This window comes from Callorhinus ursinus, unplaced genomic scaffold (assembly GCF_003265705.2).
Source record: "Callorhinus ursinus isolate GAN/ISIS: 27379988/994484 unplaced genomic scaffold, GSC_fseal_2.0 scaffold7, whole genome shotgun sequence".
NCBI lineage: Eukaryota > Metazoa > Chordata > Mammalia > Carnivora > Otariidae > Callorhinus > Callorhinus ursinus.
In genome coordinates, this window is record NW_027397069.1 from 66,289,947 (window position 1) to 66,305,742 (window position 15,796).

At 46.4% G+C, this 15,796-nt stretch overlaps 1 long non-coding RNA gene across 1 annotated transcript; it reads right to left on the minus strand.

The window, feature by feature from the left end:
* Nucleotide 1: 1 nt before the first annotated feature.
* On the minus strand, nt 2-12,380 carry LOC141373127 (uncharacterized). The gene is made up of 3 exons (XR_012378828.1): nt 11,960-12,380; nt 360-476; nt 2-175 (listed from the first exon to the last, which is right to left on the minus strand). It is a non-coding gene; the product is annotated as an uncharacterized lncRNA (long non-coding RNA).
* Nucleotides 12,381-15,796: the final 3,416 nt, after the last annotated feature.

A 15,796-nucleotide genomic window follows, 5' to 3' on the forward strand; every position in this document is an offset into this window, starting at 1 on the left:
ATACATAAATAAATAAACTGGTCTTTTTTATTTTGTCATATAATAATCACTTTTACCGAAAATATCTCGTGCCATCAAATCAGGAAATCCTGGGTGTCCAGGGGGCCAGAAATCCACGCTTGACTCCACCCAGGGACAGGTCTGACTTTGGCCTTGGTAGGATGTGCTGGTATCTCTGTTTAAAGGAAATCACAAAGTCTATATATTTGAAAATACTTGGAGTAGGAGAGTGGAGAACAGGTCATTTCCCTGCCTCTCCCAGCCCTGTCTCCCCCTGGGGTTAGAGGAGAGACCACTTGTTGAAACTGAATCCATTTTACCAATGTCTCAAAATAACTACCCAGACTTCACCAAGACACCCTTTGCTGGGGAGAATGACTTGGGCTCCTGGAGAAGAGGACTCAGCTGCAGCAGGGGCTCCGTTCTATGAAGTTGCTTGCCGAGGACTCCAGGGACAGCGTTAGAACGAACAGCTCCTGATATAAGAGAAGCCAAGGTGAAACAAAGCGCTGTCCTTTGGATAGCAATTTGCCTAGCAAAATGCGCCTTCCCGTATGACAGTCACCCCTTTATTCAGGGACAGCCTGGAGCTCAAAACAACGAAGTGATTCTTTAAATGAATGCATACATTGGTTTTCTTCTTTGATAAATGGAAAACCACCCAAATTCAAGGGTTTCTCTGCTCCCCTCCAACTCCCCTCCCCATCCCTGCTTGGGCCAATTTCTCTCCCTTTGTTTTCTCATTCATGTCTCACCCTCCTTTTCTCTTTTTTTGCTATTCATCCAGACTTGAGAAGACATGGGACTTTGGATCAAGTGCCTGCCACAATGTTTGTAAAATCCTGTTCCCTGAAGTGACATAATGGTCTGTGGAACTTCTCTGGTCCTAATTACTTGGCAGTAGAAATCTCTGTGGGTTTCTTCTCCAGCAATTAGTTCAGCCCGTAATTACCACAAGCCAGAGCAGCTGAAGCCATGTGCTGGGAAGAGCGTGGCATTGGGTCAGGCTGAGATGCCCGCTTCTGACTTCATGTGTGTACGGAAAGATAACAGAGAGGTGAAATGTGGAGCCGGAAGGACCCACAGGCTCCACACAGTTTGAAAACCAAGGTCAGTTTCAAGAAGAGAATCCATTTCTGCAAAACTAATACCATTATTTGTTTAGACCAAATCACCTCGTCTTAGATGGTTTTAGACCAACTTGCCTAGAGGGAGGTCTTGACATCTTGGCTCTAGAATTCTGTCCCATGAGGAGAAGACATCAGGGGACGCCAATGGCCAATGGGCAACCCTTGGCCTTGTGCAGCTCATGTGGCCACAGAGCTAGACTTCTAACATAAAAGATGCCAGACTTAAAGTGAGTAACAATGCTAGTTTGTAGAGGCTTCTGTCACTCTGAAAATGTGGCGAGCAAGGTCCTGGAAGGAAAGAAACTAGTCTTCACCGTGGCTCTGTCCAGTATTTTGGGCTACTTTGGGCTATAATATTGCAAAATCCAATTACAGGCACTGGGTTGTCAACCTACGTTTCTCTGAGTTATGATTATTATTGAACTGATCTCAGCCCTGTTTTTCATGGCTTCCAGGACCTGGAAGCACAATTCCATTTCCAAAAGCTTTTAATTTGCCCCCTTTTAAAAGGTAACACATACTGCCCTAATGAAAGAGATTCCTTGCTGTATCCCCAACACCTAGGACAGTGCCAGGCACAAGAGAGGCGTTTGGTACGTATTTATTCAATGTTGATTTAATGAAACAGAACAGAGCATGTTATGGGGTAATTTGCTTACAGGCCTTGGTTTTCTTCTTACTAACTGTTCCAGTAATCATTCCATCACCAAATTCATTAATTCAACAAATATTCATGGAGAATCAGCTTCATGCCAGTCTGGGACTCTGAGGCCACAGTGGTGAGCCAGGCAGGCAACCAGCCTTGTTAAAGTCACTGAGAACCATGGTCTCCACCCTTGAGCTGCTTATAATAGGGTGAGGGAACAGAACAGATCAGAAGCAATTAGAAAACAATTAAGTGTTAAATTATATGCCTCTGACTAGCCCAGGGTATTCTCAGAGGGAGAAGATGCTAATGCAGTCATTGCTGTTTTCATGGAAGAGGTGGGTCTTTGGCTGGGCCTTGAAGAACACTCTGGATTTGGGAAGCTGAGCAAAGAGGCTAGAGTGGAATGTTCCTGTCAGGAGCTAGCTACCTGGTAGCCACCCAAGGAAACTGAAGCCCTGAACGTCCAGTTATGCACCGGACCAGAATCGCTCCCAATTAAAGAGCTGGAGAATGCTCTGAGGGTTTAGTACAGTTTGAAGTGGACTTGGAGATAATAGTCAGTGGCTGCCACAGAGGCTAATTTTCCTTCCTCTAAAATGCCAGAATGTGACCCTACGGTTATTACCTTTAGGCCACTCTGCTGGGGGAGAAGCTAGAGGCCTCCTCCAGTTGCTGGCCCAGGCTGACTGTGCCAGAACCACTTGGGACCTTCTTTCCTGACACTCCGCCTCTGCCCTGGCCCCAGTCTCTGCTTCAGTAACTCTAGGATGGGATCCAGGTATGTTTTTAAAGTTCCCCAGGTGATTCTATTCATCAGCTTGGTTTAAGAACTACTCTCTTAGATTTATTTCGAAGACATTCCCATTCAGGATGAAAGGGAAGGCGTCTAATAACCCAGGAAATAGATAGGACTTATATCTGTGAATCCTTGTAATAGGCGGCCTGGAAAAGTCACAGGGGAAAGAACTCAATCCGACACATTCTACTTCCTTGACCTCCTAAATGAGTCAAATGGTCAAAATTTGGCTCAAATAAATTACAAGTTGCTTGTATGGCACAGGCACAGCCTGATGAATGAAAATGAGAGATGTTCTTTGTATTTAAAATATTAGGAAGCTGAAGCTGTGAGCAAATTGGAGCAAAACGAGATTAATGTACTAACTTTCCTTATTTAGCTATGTCAGTTTGTGTCTCCAGTTCCAGAAAAATGTCCATTGGTGTGTCTCCAATTCCAGAAAAATGTTCCAAGCATAAAAATCAGGAGCAGCGTGTCTCTTCGGTCACACGCTGCAGGGAATGGTGCCCACATCCGTCAGCATTAAGAGGTTTGAGAGGAGGATTTGGGGCCCTGTTTCATGTCTTCCATGTCTCCGTCTCCCCATTTTTAATAGGTGATGGCTTGTGAATGTTTCAAGATGTGTTTCTCCTCTTGCATCACCTAACAGATCCCTGGTTCTATTTTCTTTTATGTAGCTAATTTATATTCTGCACTGGGGATTAGTTTGCATTTTTCTCTCTTTGTCTGGGTGTTCAATTCCTATTGCTATCAACGGGAGTTGTGTGCTCAAACCGAAGGCTTAAAATCTACCTGCAAATTTTTTCTTGGCGGACACACACACACACACACACACACACACACACACACACAACCACCCGATCCTCCTCTTCCCCCTGTGTTCTTGACCCTTGCTTAATCCAAGACACCAGCGTTCAATTTATTTGTGACATTTCTAAAATCTGACTGAGGTTCCCCGAGGTCATCCCAACACGTGGAAATTAACTAGTTTCTCCCATTCCGAAGCAGTACCGGTTTCAGAGGTCTTAATGGCTCAGAGGATGTACTTATTCTCTGTAGGCCTAACTGTATGACCTAGTTTATTATTCGTTCAGGATTAGTTCTGAATCGCTGGGAGCAAATCTCAATGTATTCATTATTTTCTGCTTAGAGCAGGTTATCATGTGATGGTACCCAACTCTTGCCTGGAATTTGTCTCTAACTTGGTTTAACAAATAATCAGCCCGATAATTGTCACGGAGTTACAGTAACACGGAACAAAGGAGACGTGGCAAGTGCACACACCAAAAAGCTCAACCATAAATATTCCACATCATCATTGCTACGATGTCATTGCAATTTTAGCATTTACTTTGATGATAGATTAGGATTCAAGATTTGCTTCCACAAAAACTGATAAGTGCAAAAGGTAAGGCACAAACACCAGGTCTAATTATATCTATAGTCATGTTACATTAGTCACAATCTTACAGGAGAAGAAACATCAAACTAATCATTAAACTGACAAGCTAGACTCCATCTCCCTCATGTATGTGCCTTAGAAGTTTCAGAGCATTCTTTTCTGTTAGAATTCTTCTTTGTGGCATCAAATATATACTCTTTTCCAGAGCTGCCTATGTTAGATGATTCTGATGAGTTGGCACAGACATCAGAGGCCCTTTCTGGAGGTGACTTGGTTGCTTTATTCACTCAATGAGCATGTATTGAGTGGACACGTTGTGAGAGGCTGAGGGTACACTCGTTAAAAAGTCCCATGAAGGCCCAGACTAGCAAGGGAGACTCAGGAAAATCAAGTAATGCCAGATACATGCATGACCAGAAGTTGTGCTGAACGTTAGCACAGATGAGCAGCTCTCTGAGACAGATGACAAGACACCTGGCCTGGGCTGAGGGCCAGGGAAGGTGTGAATGAGACAGGGCTGTGCCTGAGCTCAGACACCAGGGCCGGGCAGGAACCAGAAGGCCACAGGAGCATCATGGGCAAAGAGCAGGTGGAGTAGGGACACCGCCCTGTGATGTGATGTGCAGAGAAGACAGGTGCGACCTGAGCAGGGGTTGCCAGGACAGGTGCAGGTGGGGACCTGATGGGATGGAGCCTTGGGAGCCCCCCTTCAAGAACCCCAGCTTTACCCAAAATACAACTGGAACCTATCGAAGGTTTTAAGATTCACAATCAGATTTACACATGGGAAGAATGTTTAGGTGGCAATGTGGGGAATACACTGAAGAAGTACAAAAGCAGAGGAAGACAGGGAGACTAGTTGGGGAGGCAGCTTAGCCGTGAGCGATTGGTATCCGACTAGGAAAGTGGGTGAAGAGCAGCTGGAAATAAGGGGACCGATGCAAGAGTTATACAGGAGGTCAAAGAACAGGCATTGGGAATAAGCAGATGTCTGGGAGGGAGGGAGGGACTTTTGACCTGCATAATGTGATGAATGGGGTGTCCTTGGCTAGAAATGGACCAGACTTACGAGATGGGGTGGCAGTGAAGGGATGCTGGGCAGCCATTCGGAGACATACAGATGAGAGATGTGGACCAGAGGACACTTGGAATTCATTATCTAGCTGGTCATTGAGGTCACAGGCATGAAGGAGTAAGCCAAGAAAGAGAAAAGAAGGAACCTCGGGTTTCTGGAAAAACGACTCTGCAATGTAGAAATGATATGAGTCATGGAACTTCAAATCAACCTTCCTAAATTTAATACTCACACCAGTTCATTGTCCTGTGCAATCCATCTATGATTTTAACAGCTAAATTTAAGGGTCATTGCTGTTTCTTCATTGGAGAAACCTTAGGAGAAAGGTTTAGTTATGGCAGACCACCAATCACACAGAACTCCAATTTTCTGAAAGTCATTTATCACAAAGTTTCAGTCAAATATGCTTACTTGTGCCCTGGTCCATTCTGAGCAATCAGGCTGACGCAGCGAAGTGGGAGGCTGGCTCAGTGTCTGCCGTGATTAAGATGGAACGGGCCCCAGAGTTTTATTTTCATTGCTCTCTTATACAAAATCAAAGAAGCATGCTCCAGTCTCTCTGCTCATTTATCTTGCTCACTAATTTTACTAACCTCTATCAAGCAGGTCCAGGATACATATGATCTTGGGGCAAAGATCTTTATTCTTATTTATCAGCCCCCTGAGAACATGTTGATCGAGGTACAGTATAATTATCAGTCCATTAACTCACCAGCCAACTTTTTGTTCTAGTAAACAAATGCAAATTCAGGTTCTTGAACACTCTTGGAAAGCATTTCTTCCTTCCTCTCTCTTCCCAGATAGAGTTTTCTATAATCAAACTGCTGTGTAATCTGCGTTTTTCACTGGTAGACCAGCAGTCAGAATTCCCCAGGGCACCAGTCACTACCAAATTTTGGCCCGTAGGGGCTCACACCCGGCTGGGAGTGGAAAAGATGTGAAGAGACAGATAGTGCTCCCTAAATCAGAGTGTCCCAGTGGGTAACACCACGCCGAAAGTGGCGGAACAGAAGATATTTACAATCAAGTCATGGCTTTGAATTTCCAAAACCTGGTTGCCCAGAAGTTGCTGCGGCAGGACTTCCAAGGAGCCATCTGCAATGCTGATAACTACATTTACACAGACTACAATTTACAGCCCTTCGGAAAGCCTTTCGATCTCCTCAATGCCCTGTGGTTCCTCTCTTACCTCCAGATATATTACCTGCTTCTATCCAGGATCCTCTTTCCCCTTGTCCTTCCTCTTGATGGAGCTCAATCTTACTACCCCAGCCTCAGCTGAGCTGTCACCTCCGGGAACCTCTCTTGGGCCCCGCCATTCTTTAAAGATCCTCCCACACTCTTTCCATGGCACCCTCCACTCCCGTGACCCTAACTTATACTTCACTGTGACTGTGTTCTCACGTCAGTGTATCCCCTCTGCACTAAAAGGTCTGGGTCAGCCCCCCCAGTATGAAGGGCCCTGGGTATATGGCCCCAAAGGGAACCAAGCAAGCCTGGCCATCTAAGATGAGACTGTGACTATATCTCTGAGAAGTGGCCCCTCCCCGAATTAAGCAACCTCCCTTAAGCTGGACAACTTCAAGTGCAGATGTCACGTGTCACGCAGCCTTTGCAGAGGGCATCTAGACAATGAAGGCCACCCAGGCAACTGTATTGGCATTGCCAGTAGATACTGGGGTCTCCTTCCCTCCTCCTAGACTGTGTACCTAGAAGACCCTGCGTCCAATGGCTCCCTTCCAGATGCCAAAGAAAGACCATAGCACCATGAGCCAGTACCTTCTTAACCAAGGAGTACTGAGGCCAGCCCAGAGCCGCGGCCTGATCCCTACCCTCTGTACACCAGTGATGAAGAACCTATGGTCCAATTCCAGGCATAGCTTTTTAGCTCATACAAAGCAATGGTTTGGGGCAGTTGGGGGTGGGATAGGCCTGGGGCAAACATTGCAGAGTGGCCTTGATAGAACTGTGCTTCCTGGCACCTCCGTTCCAGGAGCATGGGGAGACCATAGTTATAGGGGAGAAGACCACGGATTGGCTATGGGGTGGCCCCACAGGACTGGTGGGCTGCATCCCAGGGAAGCTGAAGCTACAGTCTACATGCCAAGACCTCTGGGTGCCAGAAGCGCAGCTCAGCATGGCTCAGAGCTGGACAGATGCCCTTACCGTTTGCAAGAAACAAAGCCTACGTCAGAGACTTGGGTCTAGTTCACTGATTTGGAAGGTGGCCCCAGGGAGAAGGAGGGAGGGAGACAGGAGGGAAGGCAAAGCCAATAAAGATGAGGTACTGAGCGGGTTCCTGCTGTGACAGCTAGCTCAATCCTACAGGAGGTCCCCGAGGAATAATGGGTGGGCGTCCCAGTCGTGCCTCTGAAGGACGCGGGGCTCTTGTTCACATTGGCTGAGGCCCGTTGCAGGGCACATTAACGCTCCCACACCGCTAAACTGCGCTGGAACATACTCGACAAATTCCCACCACTTCCAGGAGGCAGGCAAGCATCCAGCCAGTCGGGCACCAGCGGCAGGACCCTGTGTCTTGCCCACGGGTCCGTTGTGGCTACGCACACAATCAAAGCTACCATCAGCTCATTTCTTGGGGTGTGCAGGACACTTCAGCTCTCTTGAGCCTCAGTTTCCCCGTCTTTAAAGTCAGGGTGAGAATAATACCTAACTCCGAGGGCTGTTGCCAGGATAAAAGAAAATATGTCATAAGGAAACACGTAACATGCCCTAAAACACTTTCCAAATGTAAAGGATGAAACTTGAAGGTGGGAAATCTGGTTCTTTTTGCCAGTGGAATGTAAAATGGTACAACCCCTGCAGAGGGGAGTTTGGCAGTATCGAGCGAGATTACGTATGTATTTACCATTGGAAGCCGCAATCCCACTTCTAGGAATTCATTCCAAAGATAAGCAGGGAAAAAATATTAAAAAAAAAATACAAAGAGACAAATGCACGTAACTACCTTTTAAATACTGATTTAAAAAAAAAACACACACAAAACCACATTGAAACAAACTTAACTCCATACTCTCTTGGTGGCATAACCACACAAACAGAAACTATACCAGCAAATTTTACACCACCACTATTTTCTTGTAATTCTCTGATGGGATATACCTTAAGCACAAGGACTGGAAAAGAAAAAAAACAACCCAAATTGTTTTCAATAAACACTGTTGTTCTTAGATCAAGCGTGTGTATTGTGGGATAAGCCAATTTTAGCACCGAAGAAAAGAAAGACATCTACAAAACCAGTGGGATTAAGTAAAAACCTCGTAGTTCTAAATTGGATGTATCAGTATAAACTCATGATACATTTTATCTTAAACAAATAAAATGTGTAATTCCTGGCTCTGACCACTGACAAGGCAGGAATGCATATCTTGGTAGCTTCTAAACACTGTCTCCTAGTAAAAGGAACCTGGGTTTCTTGGAGAAATGGCAGTTAACATGTCAGAGGAAGGACATCTATGAGATAAGCCAGGACCATCTTGTCACATAAAGAAATAGAGAAACTATCAAACACCAAGGTATCATGTCAGATTGTCCATTGAAAAGCCCCCCACCCCCACTGCCCCACAAGGGAACAATTTGGGCACCAATAAGGATACTAAATGTAACAGATTGAGACACATAAAAATTTTTTTTTCATAATAGTGCTTAAAGAAGAACTCGTTGGTTAACATTGAAGGTGGAAGGGAGCCAATCCAAAACTTTAGAAAAATTTAGTGAATCAAGCATTTTTCCTTTCTTTCTTAAATGACCCATACCCCAGAATAACGAGTTGATGAGAGGAATTTTTTTATATACAGATGTGTCAGCTAACAAATGAAGAATGACAGAATACCACCATTCTCCAACTCCTAAAAAAAGAAAAAAGAATGGATGAATGAACAATTGGAATCCAAAACGAACACATGACACCATTTACATTAGCACCAAGAAAATGTAATAGAAACAAATCTAACGTAATATGCACAGGAACCATATGAGGAAAGCTACAAAACCCTGATGAAAGAAATCAAAGAAAATCTAAATAAATGATAGGTCCACAGGTAAGAAGAATCAATATTATTAAGTCAATTCTTCCCAGCCTGATCTATAGATTCAATGTGATCCCAATCAAAATTTCAGCAAGTTATTTTGTGGAAATCAAAAAACTGATGCTGAAGTTTGTGTGGAAAGGTGAAAGACCCAGAATATAGCTAACAGAGTCCTGTAGAAGAACAAAGTGGGAGGACTGACGTACCCTGATTTCAAGATGTACTATAAAGCCACAGTAATCAAGATGGTGTGGTACAAGTGAGAAAATAGACAAATAGATCAATAAAACAGAATACAGTGTCCAGAAATGGAACCACATAAATACAGTTAGTTGATCTTTGACAAAGGAACAAAAACAAGCCAGTGAAGAAAGGAGTCTTTTCCACAAATTATACTGAGAAACAAATGGACATCCACATGCAAAAGAATGAGCCCAGATCTTACACCTGTCATAGAAATGGGCTCAAAATGGATTCTAAGCCCAAACATAAAATGCGGAATTATAAAACTCCTAGAAGTCAACAAAGGAGAAAATCTAAATAACTTCGGGCTTGATGATGAGTTTTTAGATACAACACTAAAAGCATGATCCATGGGGGAAAAGTCAATAAGCAGGCCTTTATTAAATTAAAAACTTCTGCTCTGCAAGAAAGACAGTGTGAAGAGAATGAAAACATAAGCCATAAACTGGGAAGACACATTTGCGAAATATGTATCTGATAAAGGACTTGTATCTAAAACACATAAAGAACTCTTAAAACTCAACAATAAGAAAACAAACAACCTGCTTTAAAAATGGGCAAAAGATCTGAAGAGACACCTCACCAAAGAAGAGACAGGGATGGCAAACAAGGATGTGAAAAGATGCTCTACACCATCTCATTAGAGAATCACCAACTAAAACAACAGTGAGATTTCACTACACATCTATTAGAATGGCCCAAAGCCAAACAACCAACAAGATCAAAAGCTAGCCAGCAGATGGGACATCAGGCAATCTCATTCATTACTGGTGGGAATGCAAAAATGGGACGGCCACTTGGGAAGACAGCTTGGCAGTTTCTTAAAAGTTAAGCATACTCTTAGCACATGATTCAGCCATCGTGCTCCTTGGTATTTGCCCAATTGAGTTGAAAACCTATGTCCACACAAAAACCTGCACACAAATATTGATGGCAATTTCATTCATAATTGACCCAAACCGAAACCGTTAGTGGTTGAATGGGTAAACAAACCATGGTACAGCCATACAACAGAATATTACGCAGCCATAAAAAGAATGAGCTATCAAACCACAGAGAGACATGGAAAAAACATATGCATGTTGCGAAGTGAAAGCAACCAATCCGAAAAGACGACATACTGTATGCTTCTGTGTGACATTCTGGGACGGACCAAACTATGGAGACAGTAAAAAGATCAGTGTTTGCCAGGGGTTTAGAGGTGCAGGGGTGGGTAGAGAGGTGGAGCACAGAGGATTTTTAAGGCAGTGAAACTATTCTGCATGATCCTATATTGGTGGGTCCGTGTCATTATACCATTTGTCAAAACCATAGAATTGTACAAAACAAAAAGTGAATCAGTGTAAATTATGGACAAAATAAGAATATATCGATATTGGTTCATCAATTGCAACAAATGTACCACACTAAAGCAAGATGTTAATAACAAGGAAACTGGGGGGGGGGCGGGGGGCAATTAGGGGGCATATAGGAAGTCTCTGTACTAATTGCTCAATTATTCTGTAAACCTAAAACTTTTTTAAAAAAATGGTCCTTTAAAAAAAATAAGAATTGAGCTAGGCAATAATCATCAATAGCTGCTAATACACAGAACGAGAAACCACCGCACGTTATGTACCCCCTGATGGAAGAGCACAATACCACCACAGCGTAACCTTAGCGAAAAAAAGAACCAGAAACAAAAGAAAACTTGAATCTCATCAAGCTCTTACTTCTAACTTCCAAATGGCATAAAACACTACTGTGTCGTAGCAAAGAAATATGTCCAACAACGACACAGGGGTGCAATCAGAAATAGACTATAGGAAACCCTGCAGAACAAAACACAATTTCTTCAACAAATCACTTGTAAAGAAAAACAAGACAAATAGAAAAGAACTCGTAGATGGAGGCTTAGGGGACCAATCAAGCAATGGCCATTTAAGGATGTCGTCTAGATCCCAGCCCAACAAATAAGCTGTAGGGAAGAAAACACAAAACCTGTAATCATACACATTTATGAGACAACTGAAAAAACTGAATATTCATTGGATATTTTATGATATTAAGGAGTTCTCATCAATATTTCCAGATGTGATAACGGCATTGTGGGTTTATGTTTCAAATCGGAGTCCTCTTTTCGAGATAAATACCGAAGTATGGATATGGGTGAAATAATTTGTTGATTAGAGGTCCGCTTCCAAGACTGCAGCGGGGAGGAAAAAGCGATAGGATAGATAAAACAAGATCGACAGGGAGTTGGTTTTTGCTGAAAACGGGTACGTGATGGCTGCACCACCGAGTTGCAGAGGCAAAGGAAAATATTGCTGTCCATCGAATCTTTTCTCAAAGAATTCCCCACTTTTGCCATTTGGCAAAACACACCCCATGCCTCATCTCTCCCCCCGGAAGCCTCCTGCTCTGCGACTCAGAAGGTGTCTACTACATCGTGAAATAATATTTTTCACCGAATTAATCTTGACCTTAAGTACGGTGTCGAAATTGCAACATTAGCACATATATGGCTTGGCAGCCCCGGCTGGATTCTCATATTAAATTCTCTACCCCGAGCCATTCTTTGATGATCTGCACCCAGGCTCATAGTCAAGCAAATGAAAGTGTATGTTAAAGCTACGTACATCTTACGTGACCCAGGGCAGCTGTATACTTGAAGGCTGGTGGGACTCTCATGAAAAGCCTGCCAATTTAGACCCATTACTTGTGATTCTGAATTCTTCAATTGCAGGTGCTCGCGTGGCTCTGGGCGATCTGCCGTGCATTTCTGCTGAAGTCAGGCAAACCATGCACATGACCCGCTAGGAAACATCGCCTCGGATCCTAGCTGCTGCTCTGCGGCAGCCGGCTCTACACACCCTGTCTTGGCGTTCTCATGACAAATCCAGTCCTTCGGGATGGGGCTCTGGGAAGTTAACTGGGTGGGGAAGAAAAACGCTGTGCCTTCTGAAAAGAGCGGCAGGATGGAGCCCTCCGCACCTGCCTGGTGGCCGGCACTGGCCCGGCTGCCGCCGCCTGTCACAAGCAATGTGGCTCTGGAGGCGGCCGACGGTTTGGACCGCTGTGTGAGTGCTCCTAAGGGCAGAGCGTGACCAGCGAGCGTCAGAGGGAATGTCGGGGCAGGCCTGGGTGGTGTCCTGGCGTGGCCTCTTGTCAGCCCTGGCAGGGCCCGCTCCCCTGGCTGCGCGCCGGAGCCGGCAGGCTCCACGTGCGCTCTGCACCGCGCAGGGAACCACCCGATTGTCTTCCGCGCTAGGTTCCTCCCCACGGGTGCTGGCTTCATGCCCGCACTCCGGCACGGTGGTGCTGGTGGGTCCGGGTGCCTTGGCTCCTTGGGGAATGAGGATGGAAAGCTCCAGCAGCCACGACCAGGTCCGGGTGCCCAACAAGCCTGGCTCCTCTGCCCGTGGGGTGTCAGGAAGCCAAGGTCTGTGTCTACCGCCAGCTTCGCTCCGCTGGGAAGTAGAGGAAGTGGAGAAAATGAAGCCCCGCGGGGGCTTTGTTCAGCCTCGAGCAGAGGAACACCCCTGCAGGGCAAAACTGGAAAGAGGCTAGCTAGAAAATGTCCATAACCAATGAAGATAGAGGTGGGCACTTCTACACAAAAAAAAAAGGCCAGGAAGCAAGTGAGAGACTGAAATGAGAATAAAAGTCAAAATTCTCACCATGGCCCAGGCCCTGCTTCATCCAACCTGTTTTCTCCTACCTCACGTCATGCCACGTTTCCCTCATACTTGTCTCATACTGGCTTGTTCAGTGGCTCAAGCCTCAAGCATACACAGCCTCACGACCTCAGGGCCTTTGCACATGCTGCCCCCGCTGCCTGGAGTGCTTCATGCTCTCCTTCTGTGTGCTCAGCTCTCTCCCAGTCCTGACCTCCACCCTGCCTGTGCTTGTAGCCCAGCCCTTCTCTTCCATTAGGCCCTAGGGGAGAGCACCCCCTGCCCGCTCCTTACACTCTCCCTCCGTTTTTTTTGTTGTTGTTGTTGTTCTATTTTTTTACTCCATCAGAGCCCCCGATACAACTTAACCCTTGTCTCACTTATTGTTTTACTTACTCATTTTTGTTTCTATCTGTCACAACTAGACTAATTCCCTTCCAGACAAGTACCATGTCTAACTTATTTTCCACATTATACCCAGACCTAGTACAGTGCCTGGACAGAGTAGGTGCTCACTAAATGATTACTGAATAAATGGGTGATGGATTTGGTGGTCACTGCATTCCCTTTTCCTTCGTGTTCTCAGTTCCCTCTATAGATTGGCTAAGGGATGTTCTCAGGGTTCCACTGTTTCCAGAAGAAACAACCGAAATGTGTTTTCCAAGCCCTTTCATTTCTCCTCCTCCTCCTTCTTGTGCTTGGGCTTTTGGTCATTTTGATGCTCATGAACAACACGTACCCTAGAGTGGGCAGAAGGAGTGGTGGGGAAGGTCCTCGAAACTGCCGGCTGACCTGTGAGCTGGGCCTGGGTACTCAGAACTCCTCACCCCATTCCCCGTCCTTGGAATGTGGGTTCTGCCTGCCTTCCCCACTCCCAGAGGCTGCCCCGGGGACAGAGCCTTGAGATAGCAGTATGGTGATGAGGGCCCCTGCACAGTACAGGTGTCTGAACCCAGTGAAGGCCTCTAGATAAACTTCTAAGGTTTTCGGGTACAGGGATCCTCTCGTCTTGCTGCTGCCCAAGAAAGGCTCAGATGTAAGTTCCCTTTGCTTATTAAACTGTCCCTACTGACCTACAGTCAGTCTCTCCCTGCCCTCCGTGTTCGGAGGCCAGTTTCAGATTTCACCTGGGAAGCAGCCCCCTACCCCCCCCCCCCCGAGCAGGTTACAAACCAACAAGGAGTCATTTGCTTTTATCAACTGATCCCACCCAAGACTTGGTCAGCCGGAGTTCTAATTATGGACTAAACTATCATTTGGGGATGATTTATTATTTCAATTATCCATGAGATTTCTGTCCACTCAGAGCAGGCATTTGTATGGGTCAGAATGGGCTAACCGCTGTATGAATAGCCCCCAAATCGCAGAAGTTTAAATTGATGCAGAGCCCAATATGAATGTTCTGGGTCCCACAGTCCTCCTCCAAGGAGTGACTCAAGGATCCTCTGCCATGTGACACTTCATCTTCAACACCTAGTGGGCAGGAGAGCAGGGGAGACACCTGGACACCCCCCCCTAGTAGTGATACACACAGCTTACACTCAGTCATTCACCAGTCTGTCACCCGGGCCCACAATGACACAGGGTCCAGCATGGGGGACAGGAGATGGAACCCCTGGTGGGCAGCCTCTCCCAGCAACAGCTCTCACAAGGGGAGCATGAGGGTCCCTGCTACGGCAGTAGGCCCCCAGCCATAGGAAAGAATACCCCAATGCCTTCGCATCACCGCCTCTCATGCCCTCTTGGAAGAACCCAGTGCATGACGAGCTCCAGGGGACCTCCCCCAGAGCTGTTCAGGGTGATGGCCCTGTTTAAGAGCCCCAGCAGGGTGTTTCAGTTAACTTCTGCTTCCTGTGTCCTATCCCTCACTCTTCCCGGGCCCTTCTCTATAAGGCCCCGACAGGCGACAGTGCCCCTATGTGGCCCTGCTTCCCTCACTCCGTGTCCTAGCCTACCCTATTGTACCCTTCCTATCGAGATAGATCCCAATGTCCAGGCCCGTCAGCCCTAAGAGAGCTCCCTTTGGTAAATGATCCTTCTCTCTCCCTCTCTCTCCTTTCTCAACTTGGCTTCTAATTGGGCGCCAGGAAGAGAGCAGTCCTCCTAGATCTACTCTCAGTCGTAAAGGACGGACAGCACCCCCACAGCAGGTGGTGGACCGATGTCCACAGACGGAACGGCAGGCCGCTCTCCAAGCCCGAGGGAACCACTTCAGGCTGCCGGCGGGGACGGTCATCCACTTTAGTGAGGAGGTCCCTCAAATAGCAACAGGTAGTTGTCCTCTGTTTTAAAACAGAAGTTGTATTACTATTCTGGGATGGGAGGCCAGCAGATCAGGAGACCCCCGCCTTGGAAAGCCAGTCTGTGACTCTCGGTTCCCGAGAGGAGCCCCCCCCCCGCCCCGCCGCCCCGACGCTGGGGAAGCATTGTGGGTTTTCCACAGGGAGGGATGGGCAAGACAGGGTAAGCAGGCTTAGCACTGGCTCCTCTGAATCATTTCGGTGGGCTCTGGGGCACAAGCTAAACCTAGTTGTGCGGTACCCAGCCCTGGGGTGATGCATTAGGAACGGGGGGAGCAGGGGCCCAGGGTATGATAGCCTGCCAGATAAAGGAGGTGGTTGGGGTGGGTGTGGGCTCTGGATCAGGTTGGCTTGTATTTGAAAAGCAGGCTCGCAGGTGAGCTGTTGACTCTTTCTAGAAATTGGCTCATCCTCCAGGGCTAGCGAGGCCCCGCGGATCAAAGCATCAGAGAAGAAAAGTTGTGATTAATACACTTTCTCCAACTCACACGCTAGTTGA